Source organism: Salvelinus namaycush, chromosome 5 (genome assembly GCF_016432855.1).
Source record: "Salvelinus namaycush isolate Seneca chromosome 5, SaNama_1.0, whole genome shotgun sequence".
NCBI lineage: Eukaryota > Metazoa > Chordata > Actinopteri > Salmoniformes > Salmonidae > Salvelinus > Salvelinus namaycush.
The window spans coordinates 767,815-781,453 of record NC_052311.1 but is presented as its reverse complement, the minus strand read 5'-3'; the positions used below and the strand labels follow the sequence as shown (position 1 = coordinate 781,453).

Below are 13,639 nucleotides of genomic sequence, written 5' to 3'. Positions count from 1 at the left end.
GGTATGGACTATAACCCTACCAGTATACTGTAGTCAACAAGGTATGGACTATAACCCTACCAGTATACTGTAGTCAACAAGGTATGGACTATAACCCTACCAGTATACTGTAGTCAACAAGGTATGGACTATAACCCTACCAGTATACTAGTACTAGTCAACAAGGTATGTACTATAACCCTACCAGTATACTGTAGTCAACAAGGTATGGACTATAACCCTACCAGTATACTGTATTCAACAAGGTATGTACTATAACCCTACCAGTATACTGTAGTCAACAAGGTATGGACTATAACCCTACCAGTATACTGTAGTCAACAAGGTATGGACTATAACCCTACCAGTATACTGTAGTCAACAAGGTATGGACTATAACCCTACCAGTATACTGTAGTCAACAAGGTATGTACTATAACCCTACCAGTATACTAGTTTACTGTAGTCAACAAGGTATGGACTATAACCCTGCCAGTATACTAGTTTACTGTAGTCAACAAGGTATGGACTATAACCCTGCCAGTATACTGTAGTCAACAAGGTATGTACTATAACCCTACCAGTATACTGTAGTCAACAAGGTATGGATTATAACCCTACCAGTATACTGTAGTCAACAAGGTATGGACTATAACCCTACCAGTATACTGTAGTCAACAAGGTATGTACTATAACCCTACCAGTATACTGTAGTCAACAAGGTATGTACTATAACCCTACCAGTATACAGTAGTCAACAAGGTATGGACTATAACCCTACCAGTATACTGTAGTCAACAAGGTATGGACTATAACCCTACCAGTATACTGTAGTCAACAAGGTATGTACTATAACCCTACCAGTATACTGTAGTCAACAAGGTATGGACTATAACCCTACCAGTATACTGTAGTCAACAAGGTATGGACTATAACCCTACCAGTATACTGTAGTCAACAAGGTATGGACTATAACCCTACCAGTATACTAGTTTACTGTAGTCAACAAGGTATGGACTATAACCCTACCAGTATACTGTAGTCAACAAGGTATGTACTATAACCCTACCAGTATACTGTAGTCAACAAGGTATGTACTATAACCCTACCAGTATACTGTAGTCAACAAGGTATGTTCTATAACCCTACCAGTATACTGTAGTCAACAAGGTATGTACTATAACCCTACCAGTATACTGTAGTCAACAAGGTATGTACTATAACCCTACCAGTATACTGTAGTCAACAAGGTATGTACTATAACCCTACCAGTATACTGTAGTCAACAAGGTATGTACTATAACCCTACCAGTATACTGTAGTCAACAAGGTATGGACTATAACCCTACCAGTATACTGTAGTCAACAAGGTATGTACTATAACCCTACCAGTATACTGTAGTCAACAAGGTATGTACTATAACCCTACCAGTATACTGTAGTCAACAAGGTATGTACTATAACCCTACCAGTATACAGTAGCCAACAAGGTATGTTCTATAACCCTACCAGTATACTGTAGTCAACAAGGTATGTACTATAACCCTACCAGTATACTGTAGTCAACAAGGTATGTTCTATAACCCTACCAGTATACTGTAGTCAACAAGGTATGTACTATAACCCTACCAGTATACTGTAGTCAACAAGGTATGTACTATAACCCTACCAGTATACTGTAGTCAACAAGGTATGTACTATAACCCTACCAGTATACTGTAGTCAACAAGGTATGTACTATAACCCTACCAGTATACTGTAGTCAACAAGGTATGTTCTATAACCCTACCAGTATACTGTAGTCAACAAGGTATGTACTATAACCCTACCAGTATACTGTAGTCAACAAGGTATGGACTATAACCCTACCAGTATACTGTAGTCAACAAGGTATGTACTATAACCCTACCAGTATACTAGTTTACTGTAGTCAACAAGGTATGGACTATAACCCTACCAGTATACTGTAGTCAACAAGGTATGTACTATAACCCTACCAGTATACTGTAGTCAACAAGGTATGTTCTATAACCCTACCAGTATACTGTAGTCAACAAGGTATGTTCTATAACCCTACCAGTATACTGTAGTCAACAAGGTATGTACTATAACCCTACCAGTATACTGTAGTCAACAAGGTATGTTCTATAACCCTACCAGTATACTAGTTTACTGTAGTCAACAAGGTATGGACTATAACCCTACCAGTATACTGTAGTCAACAAGGTATGTACTATAACCCTACCAGTATACTAGTTTACTGTAGTCAACAAGGTATGGACTATAACCCTACCAGTATACTGTAGTCAACAAGGTATGTACTATAACCCTACCAGTATACTGTAGTCAACAAGGTATGTACTATAACCCTACCAGTATACTTTAGTCAACAAGGTATGTTCTATAACCCTACCAGTATACTGTAGTCAACAAGGTATGTACTATAACCCTACCAGTATACTGTAGTCAACAAGGTATGTACTATAACCCTACCAGTATACTGTAGTCAACAAGGTATGTACTATAACCCTACCAGTATACTGTAGTCAACAAGGTATGCACTATAATCCTACCAGTATACTGTAGTCAACAAGGTATGTTCTATAACCCTACCAGTATACTGTAGTCAACAAGGTATGTACTATAACCCTACCAGTATACTGTAGTCAACAAGGTATGGACTATAACCCTACCAGTATACTGTAGTCAACAAGGTATGTACTATAACCCTACCAGTATACTAGTTTACTGTAGTCAACAAGGTATGGACTATAACCCTACCAGTATACTGTAGTCAACAAGGTATGTACTATAACCCTACCAGTATACTGTAGTCAACAAGGTATGTACTATAACCCTACCAGTATACTGTAGTCAACAAGGTATGTTCTATAACCCTACCAGTATACTGTAGTCAACAAGGTATGTTCTATAACCCTACCAGTATACTGTAGTCAACAAGGTATGTACTATAACCTTACCAGTATACTGTAGTCAACAAGGTATGTTCTATAACCCTACCAGTATACTAGTTTACTGTAGTCAACAAGGTATGGACTATAACCCTACCAGTATACTGTAGTCAACAAGGTATGTACTATAACCCTACCAGTATACTAGTTTACTGTAGTCTACAAGGTATGTACTATAACCCTACCAGTATACTGTAGTCAACAAGGTATGTACTATAACCCTACCAGTATACTGTTGTCAACAAGGTATGTTCTATAACCCTACCAGTATACTGTAGTCAACAAGGTATGTTCTATAACCCTACCAGTATACTGTAGTCAACAAGGTATGGACTATATCCCTACCAGTATACTGTAGTCAACAAGGTATGTACTATAACCCTACCAGTATACTAGTTTACTGTAGTCAACAAGGTATGTACTATAACCCTACCAGTATACTAGTTTACTGTAGTCAACAAGGTATGGACTATAACCCTACCAGTATACTAGTTTACTGTAGTCAACAAGGTATGTACTATAACCCTACCAGTATACTGTAGTCAACAAGGTATGTACTATAACCCTACCAGTATACTGTAGTCAACAAGGTATGTACTATAACCCTACCAGTATACTAGTTTACTGTAGTCAACAAGGTATGTACTATAACCCTACCAGTATACTAGTTTACTGTAGTCAACAAGGTATGGACTATAACCCTACCAGTATACTAGTTTACTGTAGTCAACAAGGTATGTACTATAACCCTACTAGTATACTGTAGTCAACAAGGTATGGACTATAACCCTACCAGTATACTGTAGTCAACAAGGTATGGACTATAACCCTACTAGTTTACTGTAGTCAACAAGGTATGGACTATAACCCTACCAGTATACTGTAGTCAACAAGGTATTTACTATATCCCTACCAATATACTAGTTTACTGTAGCCAACAAGGTATGGACTATAACCCTACCAGTATACTGTAGTCAACAAGGTATGTACTATAACCCTACCAGTATACTGTAGTCAACAAGGTATGTACTATAACCCTACCAGTATACTAGTTTACTGTAGTCAACAAGGTATGTACTATAACCCTACCAGTATACTAGTTTACTGTAGTCAACAAGGTATGGACTATAACCCTACCAGTATACTAGTTTACTGTAGTCAACAAGGTATGTACTATAACCCTACTAGTATACTGTAGTCAACAAGGTATGGACTATAACCCTACCAGTATACTGTAGTCAACAAGGTATGGACTATAACCCTACTAGTTTACTGTAGTCAACAAGGTATGGACTATAACCCTACCAGTATACTGTAGTCAACAAGGTATTTACTATATCCCTACCAATATACTAGTTTACTGTAGCCAACAAGGTATGGACTATAACCCTACCAGTATACTGTAGTCAACAAGGTATGTACTATAACCCTACCAGTATACTGTAGTCAACAAGGTATGTTCTATAACCCTACCAGTATACTGTAGTCAACAAGGTATGGACTATAACCCTACCAGTATACTGTAGTCAACAAGGTATGGACTATAACCCTACCAGTATACTGTAGTCAACAAGGTATGTACTATAACCCTACCAGTATACTGTAGTCAACAAGGTATGGACTATAACCCTACCAGTATACTGTAGTCAACAAGGTATGGACTATAACCCTACCAGTATACTGTAGTCAACAAGGTATGTACTATAACCCTACCAGTATACTAGTTTACTGTAGTCAACAAGGTATGTACTATAACCCTACCAGTATACTGTAGTCAACAAGGTATGTACTATAACCCTACTAGTTTACTGTAGTCAACAAGGTATGGACTATAACCCTACCAGTATACTGTAGTCAACAAGGTATTTACTATATCCCTACCAATATACTAGTTTACTGTAGCCAACAAGGTATGGACTATAACCCTACCAGTATACTGTAGTCAACAAGGTATGTACTATAACCCTACCAGTATACTGTAGTCAACAAGGTATGTTCTATAACCCTACCAGTATACTGTAGTCAACAAGGTATGGACTATAACCCTACCAGTATACTGTAGTCAACAAGGTATGGACTATAACCCTACCAGTATACTGTAGTCAACAAGGTATGGACTATAACCCTACCAGTATACTGTAGTCAACAAGGTATGGACTATAACCCTACCAGTATACTGTAGTCAACAAGGTATGGACTATAACCCTACCAGTATACTGTAGTCAACAAGGTATGGACTATAACCCTACCAGTATACTGTAGTCAACAAGGTATGGACTATAACCCTACCAGTATACTGTAGTCAACAAGGTATGGACTATAACCCTACCAGTATACTGTAGTCAACAAGGTATGGACTATAACCCTACCAGTATACTGTAGTCAACAAGGTATGGACTATAACCCTACCAGTATACTGTAGTCAACAAGGTATGGACTATAACCCTACCAGTATACTGTAGTCAACAAGGTATGGACTATAACCCTACCAGTATACTGTAGCCAACAAGGTATGTACTATAACCCTACCAGTATACTGTAGTCAACAAGGTATGTACTATAACCCTACCAGTATACTGTAGTCAACAAGGTATGTACTATAACCCTACCAGTATACTAGTTTACTGTAGTCAACAAGGTATGTACTATAACCCTACCAGTATACTAGTTTACTGTAGTCAACAAGGTATGGACTATAACCCTACCAGTATACTAGTTCACTGTAGTCAACAAGGTATGTACTATAACCCTACCAGTATACTGTAGTCAACAAGGTATGTACTATAACCCTACCAGTATACTGTAGTCAACAAGGTATGTACTATAACCCTACCAGTATACTAGTTTACTGTAGTCAACAAGGTATGTACTATAACCCTACCAGTATACTAGTTTACTGTAGTCAACAAGGTATGTACTATAACCCTACCAGTATACTAGTTTACTGTAGTCAAGAAGGTATGGACTATAACCCTACCAGTATACTAGTTTACTGTAGTCAACAAGGTATGTACTATAACCCTACCAGTATACTGTAGTCAACAAGGTATGTACTATAACCCTACCAGTATACTGTAGTCAACAAGGTATGGACTATAACCCTACCAGTATACTGTAGTCAACAAGGTATGTACTATAACCCTACCAGTATACTGTAGTCAACAAGGTATGTACTATAACCCTACCAGTATACTAGTTTACTGTAGTCAACAAGGTATGTACTATAACCCTACCAGTATACTGTAGTCAACAAGGTATGTACTATAACCCTACCAGTATACTAGTTTACTGTAGTCAACAAGGTATGTACTATAACCCTACCAGTATACTGTAGTCAACAAGGTATGTACTATAACCCTACCAGTATACTAGTTTACTGTAGTCAACAAGGTATGTACTATAACCCTACCAGTATACTAGTTTACTGTAGTCAACAAGGTATGGACTATAACCCTACCAGTATACTAGTTTACTGTAGTCAACAAGGTATGTACTATAACCCTACCAGTATACAGTAGTCAACAAGGTATGGACTATAACCCTACCAGTATACTGTAGTCAACAAGGTATGTACTATAACCCTACCAGTATACTGTAGTCAACAAGGTATGGACTATAATATTTATTGTATAGCATAGGTTTTGTTAGAAAAATGTGCATATTTCAGGTATAAATCATAGTTTACAATTGCAGCCCCCATCACAACTCTCACTAAAATGACTAGAATAACTACAGAGACCATCGTGTATTAGCTAATTACTCATCATAAAACATTTCTTAAAAATACACAGCGTACAGCAATTGAAAGACACAGATCTTGTGAATCAAGACAATATTTCAGATTTTCTAAGTGTTTTACAGCGAAAACACAATATATCGTTATATTAGCTTACCACAATAGCAAACCAGACAACAGCATTGATTCCAGCCAAACATAGCGATAACGTATTCACCACCAAAATAAATTAATTTTTCACTAACCTTCTCAGAATTCTTCAGATGACAGTCCTGTAACATCATATTACACAATCCATATAGGTTTTGTTCGAAAATGTGCATATTTAGCAGCACAAATCGTGGTTATACAATGTGATCAGTGGCAACAGGTCATGCATTCTGGCCGGCGCCATCTTGGAAAGGCACCTAATCTAATCAATAAATAATCGTAAACTTGACTAAAAAATACAGGTTGGACATCAAATGAAAGATGCATTAGTTATTAATGCAACCGCTGAGTTAGATTTTTAAAATTAACGTTACTAGACATACAGTGTGCGTTACAGCCAGACTAGTGCCGCAATAATGGCGGACAAATCCGTTTACATTTTTCCACATAAATACGGAATAACATCATAAATAGCTCTTACTTTTGGACGAGCTTCCATCAGAATCTTGGCCAAGTGGTCCTTTGTCCAAAAGAATCGCTGCTTGGTTGTAAAACGTCGTCTTCAACTTCGGAATTAGCAGCTACCAATAGCTATGTGGCTTCAACATGCCCAAATCCTCAAAACTCAATACTAAGGAAATTCCGAAAATAGCAATATACTCGCATAAACTGATATAACTCGGTTTAAAATAACTTCGTTATGATGTTTCTAACACCCATATCGAATTAAATTACAGACGGATATATCTAAGGTCGATAACTGAGCGTTTCAAAATGCCATCCTGAGGTCCTGCTTTGCGTAAAGACGAACGTCGAAAAGAGAGCTCCCCTCGTTCCTTGGCCTTTTATAAACTCTGAGAACTACGTAGACACTCCATTCCACTTCTCATTGGTTACTGACATCCAGGGGAAGGCGGGTGCAGTTCATGTCGACCCATAGGATACATACAGAGCTTTAAACTGATCTGAGAACAGAGCTTCGTTTTCAGACCTTCGCAGTTCCTGTCATGGATTTCGCTGCAGAAAGAGTTCTGTTTCACCCACAGACATAATTCAAACGGTTTTAGAAACTAGAGTGTTTTCTATCCAATAGTAATAATAATATGCATATTGTACGAGCAAGAATTGAGTACGAGGCAGTTTAATTTGGATACGAATTTGTGCTATGTCGAAATGGCACCCCCCTAGTGGCAATAACCCATCCACAACCGCACAACTATACAGAGCATTCGGAAAGTATTCAGACCCCTTGACTTCATTTGCAGCCTTATTTTTAATGTATTAAATAGTTTACACAAAATACCCCATAATGACAAACAAAAACAGGTTTTTCGAAATTCAATTGATTGGACATGAAAAAGGCACACACCTGGAAAGGCACACACCTGTCTATTTCAGGACACACAGTTGACAGTGCATGTCAGAGCAAAAACCAAGCCATGAGGTCGAAGGAATTGTCCGTAGAGCTCCGAGACAGGATTGTGTCGAGGTACAGATCTGTGGAAGGGTACCAAAAAATGTCTGCAGCATTGAACGTCCCCAAGAACACAGTGGCCTCCATCATTCTTAAATGGAACCAATCAATAAACATATGTTATGTCTCTTTGTCCCGCCCCTGCAGGAGTATGTAGCCTATAGCCACACAGGAAGGATTATCCCAGCTATCTGGTACCGTTATGACCTCAGTCCAATCACAGTCAAGTACACAGAGAAGAGACAACCCCTCTACCGGTTCATAACTACGGTATGTTACCCTAACCGCTAACCCCTAACCCCTAACCGCTAACCACAAACCTAACCCTAGCTTCATGTCTACATCCTGGTTCAACCCACGACCCTAACCCTAGCTTCATGTCTACATCCTGGTTCAACCCTCAACCACAACCCTAACCCTAGCTTCATGTCTACATCCTGGTTCAACCCTCAACCCTAACCCTAGCTTCATGTCTACATCCTGGTTCAACCCTAACCCTAGCTTCATGTCTACATCCTGGTTCAACCCTCAACCCTCAACCCTAACCCTAGCTTCATGTCTACATCCTGGTTCAACCCTCAACCACAACCCAACCCTAGCTTCATGTCTACATCCTGGTTCAACCCTCAACCCTAACCCTAGCTTCATGTCTACATCCTGGTTCAACCCTCAACCCTAACCCTAGCTTCATGTCTACATCCTGGTTCAACCCTCAACCACAACCCTAGCTTCATGTCTACATCCTGGTTCAACCCACAACCCTAACCCTAGCTTCATGTCTACATCCTGGTTCAACCCTCAACCCTAACCCTAGCTTCATGTCTACATCCTGGTTCAACCCTCAACCCTAACCCTAGCTTCATGTCTACATCCTGGTTCAACCCTAACCCTAGCTTCATGTCTACATCCTGGTTCAACCCTCAACCCTAGCTTCATGTCTACATCCTGGTTCAACCCTCGACCCTAACCCTAGCTTCATGTCCACATCCTGGTTCAACCCTCGATCCTAACCCTAGCTTCATGTCTACATCCTGGTTCAACCCTCAACCCTAACCCTAGCTTCATGTCTACATCCTGGTTCAACCCTCAACCCTAACCCTAGCTTCATGTCCACATCCTGGTTCAACCCTCAACCCTAACCCTAGCTTCATGTCTACATCCTGGTTCAACCCTCAACCACGACCCTAACCCTAGCTTCATGTCTACATCCTGGTTCAACCCTCAACCACGACCCTAACCCTAGCTTCATGTCTACATCCTGGTTCAACCCTCAACCACAACCCTAACCCTAGCTTCATGTCCACATCCTGGTTCAACCCTCAACCCTAACCCTAGCTTCATGTCTACATCCTGGTTCAACCCTCAACCACAACCCTAGCTTCATGTCTACATCCTGGTTCAACCCTCAACCACAACCCTAGCTTCATGTCTACATCCTGGTTCAACCCTCAACCACAACCCTAACCCTAGCTTCATGTCCACATCCTGGTTCAACCCTCAACCACAACCCTAACCCTAGCTTCATGTCTACATCCTGGTTCAACCCTCAACCCTAACCCTAGCTTCATGTCTACATCCTGGTTCAACCCTCAACCCTAAACCTAGCTTCATGTCTACATCCTGGTTCAACCCACGACCCCAACCCTAGCTTCATGTCTACATCCTGGTTCAACCCTCAACCCTAACCCTAGCTTCATGTCCACATCCTGGTTCAACCCTCAACCCTAACCCTAGCTTCATGTCTACATCCTGGTTCAACCCTCAACCCTAACCCTAGCTTCATGTCTACATCCTGGTTCAACCCTCAACCCTAACCCTAGCTTCATGTCTACATCCTGGTTCAACCCTCAACCCTAACCCTAGCTTCATGTCTACATCCTGGTTCAACCCTCAACCCTAACCCTAGCTTCATGTCCACATCCTGGTTCAACCCTCAACCACAACCCTAACCCTAGCTTCATGTCCACATCCTGGTTCAACCCTCAACCACAACCCTAGCTTCATGTCCACATCCTGGTTCAACCCTCAACCACAACCCTAGCTTCATGTCCACATCCTGGTTCAACCCTCAACCACGACCCTAACCCTAGCTTCATGTCTACATCCTGGTTCAACCCTCAACCCTAACCCTAGCTTCATGTCTACATCCTGGTTCAACCCTCAACCCTAACCCTAGCTTCATGTCTACATCCTGGTTCAACCCTCAACCACGACCCTAACCCTAGCTTCATGTCCACATCCTGGTTCAACCCTCAACCACAACCCTAGCTTCATGTCTACATCCTGGTTCAACCCTCAACCCTAACCCTAGCTTCATGTCTACATCCTGGTTCAACCCTCAACCCTAACCCTAGCTTCATGTCTACATCCTGGTTCAACCCTCAACCACGACCCTAACCCTAGCTTCATGTCCACATCCTGGTTCAACCCTCAACCACAACCCTAACCCTAGCTTCATGTCCACATCCTGGTTCAACCCTCAACCACAACCCTAGCTTCATGTCCACATCCTGGTTCAACCCTCAACCACAACCCTAACCCTAGCTTCATGTCTACATCCTGGTTCAACCCTCAACCCTAACCCTAGCTTCATGTCTACATCCTGGTTCAACCCTCAACCCTAACCCTAGCTTCATGTCTACATCCTGGTTCAACCACAACCCTAACCCTAGCTTCATGTCTACATCCTGGTTCAACCACAACCCTAGCTTCATGTCTACATCCTGGTTCAACCCTCAACCCTAACCCTAGCTTCATGTCTACATCCTGGTTCAACCACAACCCTAACCCTAGCTTCATGTCCACATCCTGGTTCAACCCTAACCCTAGCTTCATGTCCACATCCTGGTTCAACCCTCAACCACAACAACCCTAACCCCTGACCCCGGTCTTCCCTCTCCCCTCCAGATCTGTGCTATCATCGGGGGGACGTTCACGGTAGCAGGCATCATAGACTCCTGTATATTCACAGCCTCCGAAGCCTGGAAGAAGATCCAGATAGGAAAGATGTCCTGAGGACATATCACTACGCTGTCCTGAGGACCCATCACTACGTATCACTACGCCCCTCATAAAACATATTTATAACATCGGAAGGGTGTATTTCAATCATCTACAGGATTCCTCTCCTTCACCTGCTTCCTCTCCTTCACCTGCTTCCTCTCCTTCACCTGCTTCCTCTCCTTCACCTGATTCCTCTCCTTCACCTGCTTCCTCTCCTTCACCTGCTTCCTCTCCTTCACCTGCTTCCTCTCCTTCACCTGCTTTAATAATACCATTTAGCTGCCGGTTGTTTCCTAAGCGACTTAGTCATGTTACACATTTTTCTTTATGGGTGGCCCCAGCGGGAATCGAACCCAAGTGCCATGCTCTACCCACTGAGCCTTACATTCCTTCATCTGTCAGAGCAGAGGAAGGAAAGGAGACGAGGCGAGGAAGCGACTCTAGACTATTGAGATGCACCCAGAGACTGGCAGTATATTTCCCCATATGACAACAGGATGGATGGTTAACTGATTGTTTTTCATATGAACCTGTGCAATCACTTGGGCATGTCCAAATGGCACCATTTTACCCTTTATAGTGCACTTCTTTTGGAGCCTCATAAATAGTGCACTTCTTTTGGAGCTTCAAATAGTGCACTACTTTTGGAGCCTCAAATAGTGCACTATGAATTAAATAGGGTGGTAGAATTAATTAATTTGTCATCAAATTTTCTCTCCTGTTACTTTCAAATGTTTTTTTTTTTTACATAATATTTTGTACTTTGTGACATGAAGTGAATATAAACTGTCTCTTTCAGGTGTAAAATACCACACTGTAACATAACATACTGTATTTATGATTGAATTGTGGAATGAATCATACTGTCACATCAAGCCATTGGAAATATAATGAATCAATTGTGCCTTAGGTCTTTTTTAAAGCCCATGTCATACAGTATGTCTCCCAAATCAAGTGTTTTCAGATTTCTGGATCGTTTGGTTTTTCATTTCAGTGTTGACTGAACCAGGCTTTTCTTATTGTCATTTCATAATGCTGAATCTATTACCGTATTGACTGAATAATGGACCGGTTCTAGAACTGGTCTTGGTTCTAGAACTGGTCTTGGTTCTAGAACTGGTCTTGGTTCTAGAACTGGTCTTGGTTCTTGAACTGGTCTTGGTTCTTGAACTGGTCTTGGTTCTAGAACTGGTCTTGGTTCTAGAACTGGTCTTGGTTCTAGAACTGGTCTTGGTTCTTGAACTGGTCTTGGTTCTAGAACTGGTCTTGGTTCTTGAACTGGTCTTGGTTCTAGAACTGGTCTTGGTTCTTGAACTGGTCTTGGTTCTAGAACTACAACGTGGTCAATGCTTACTGCCTTGCCCCGCCCTCTCTCCTTTTTATAGAATGTTTCCTGAATCCATTGTGACTGACCGTGCTATCTGTTCAATGTCCTTGTGTCAAATCCATTTATGAAGTTGTTTTTGGTTTGATCTACTTTCTGAAAACGTTCAAAGGATTTGGACGTCTTTATTTTGTTGCCAAAAAGAGAAAAGTAATAGTATTTTCTTAGTTTCTTCTGTTTTACTGAATGTAAACGTGTGTATTCTTTTGATTGTAATTGATTGTAACAATCGGTATTATCCATTTGATGTTGTTACAGGGTTTCTGTGGGAAGGGAGGGAACTGTTTAGTTATAAGGGCTATATCCCAAATGTTACCCTATTGCCATTGTAGTGCATGACTTGTAGATCAGGGCCCATAGGGCTATCATCAAAAGTAGTGCACTACACAGGGAATAGGGTGGCCGTCAATATGTTCTTTATCAATGGTCTCATCACTACCATGACAACTAAGATGAAGGCCATTGATAAATAGAAGTCTTTAGAACTGGTATTATTGGACTAGGTCAGACATTTTCCTGTCATGAAAGATGATGTGTGATCAATGCAACAACCAGTAAAGTTACTTTAGCAACCACGGTGTTCCAGTTCCTACTTCCTCATGACAACCACGGTGTTCCAGTTCCTACTTCCTCATGACAACCACGGTGTTCCGGTTCCTACTTCCTCATGACAGCCACGGTGTTCCAGTTCCTACTTCCTCATGACAACCACGGTGTTCCAGTTCCTACTTCCTCATGACAACCACGGTGTTCCGGTTCCTACTTCCTCATGACAACCACGGTGTTCCAGTTCCTACTTCCTCATGACAACCACGGTGTTCCGGTTCCTACTTCCTCATGACAGCCACGGTGTTCCGGTTCCTACTTCCTCATGACAACCACGGTGTTCCGGTTCCTACTTCCTCATGACAACCACGGTGTTCCGGTTCCTACTTCCTCAT

At 41.2% G+C, this 13,639-nt stretch overlaps 1 long non-coding RNA gene across 1 annotated transcript; it reads left to right on the top strand.

The window, feature by feature from the left end:
* The first annotated feature begins 1,442 nt into the window (after nt 1–1,442).
* LOC120047836 lies at nt 1,443–13,273 on the top strand. Its single transcript, XR_005476937.1, has 3 exons — nt 1,443–1,469; nt 8,459–8,581; nt 11,219–13,273. It is a non-coding gene; the product is annotated as an uncharacterized LOC120047836 (long non-coding RNA).
* Nucleotides 13,274–13,639: the final 366 nt, after the last annotated feature.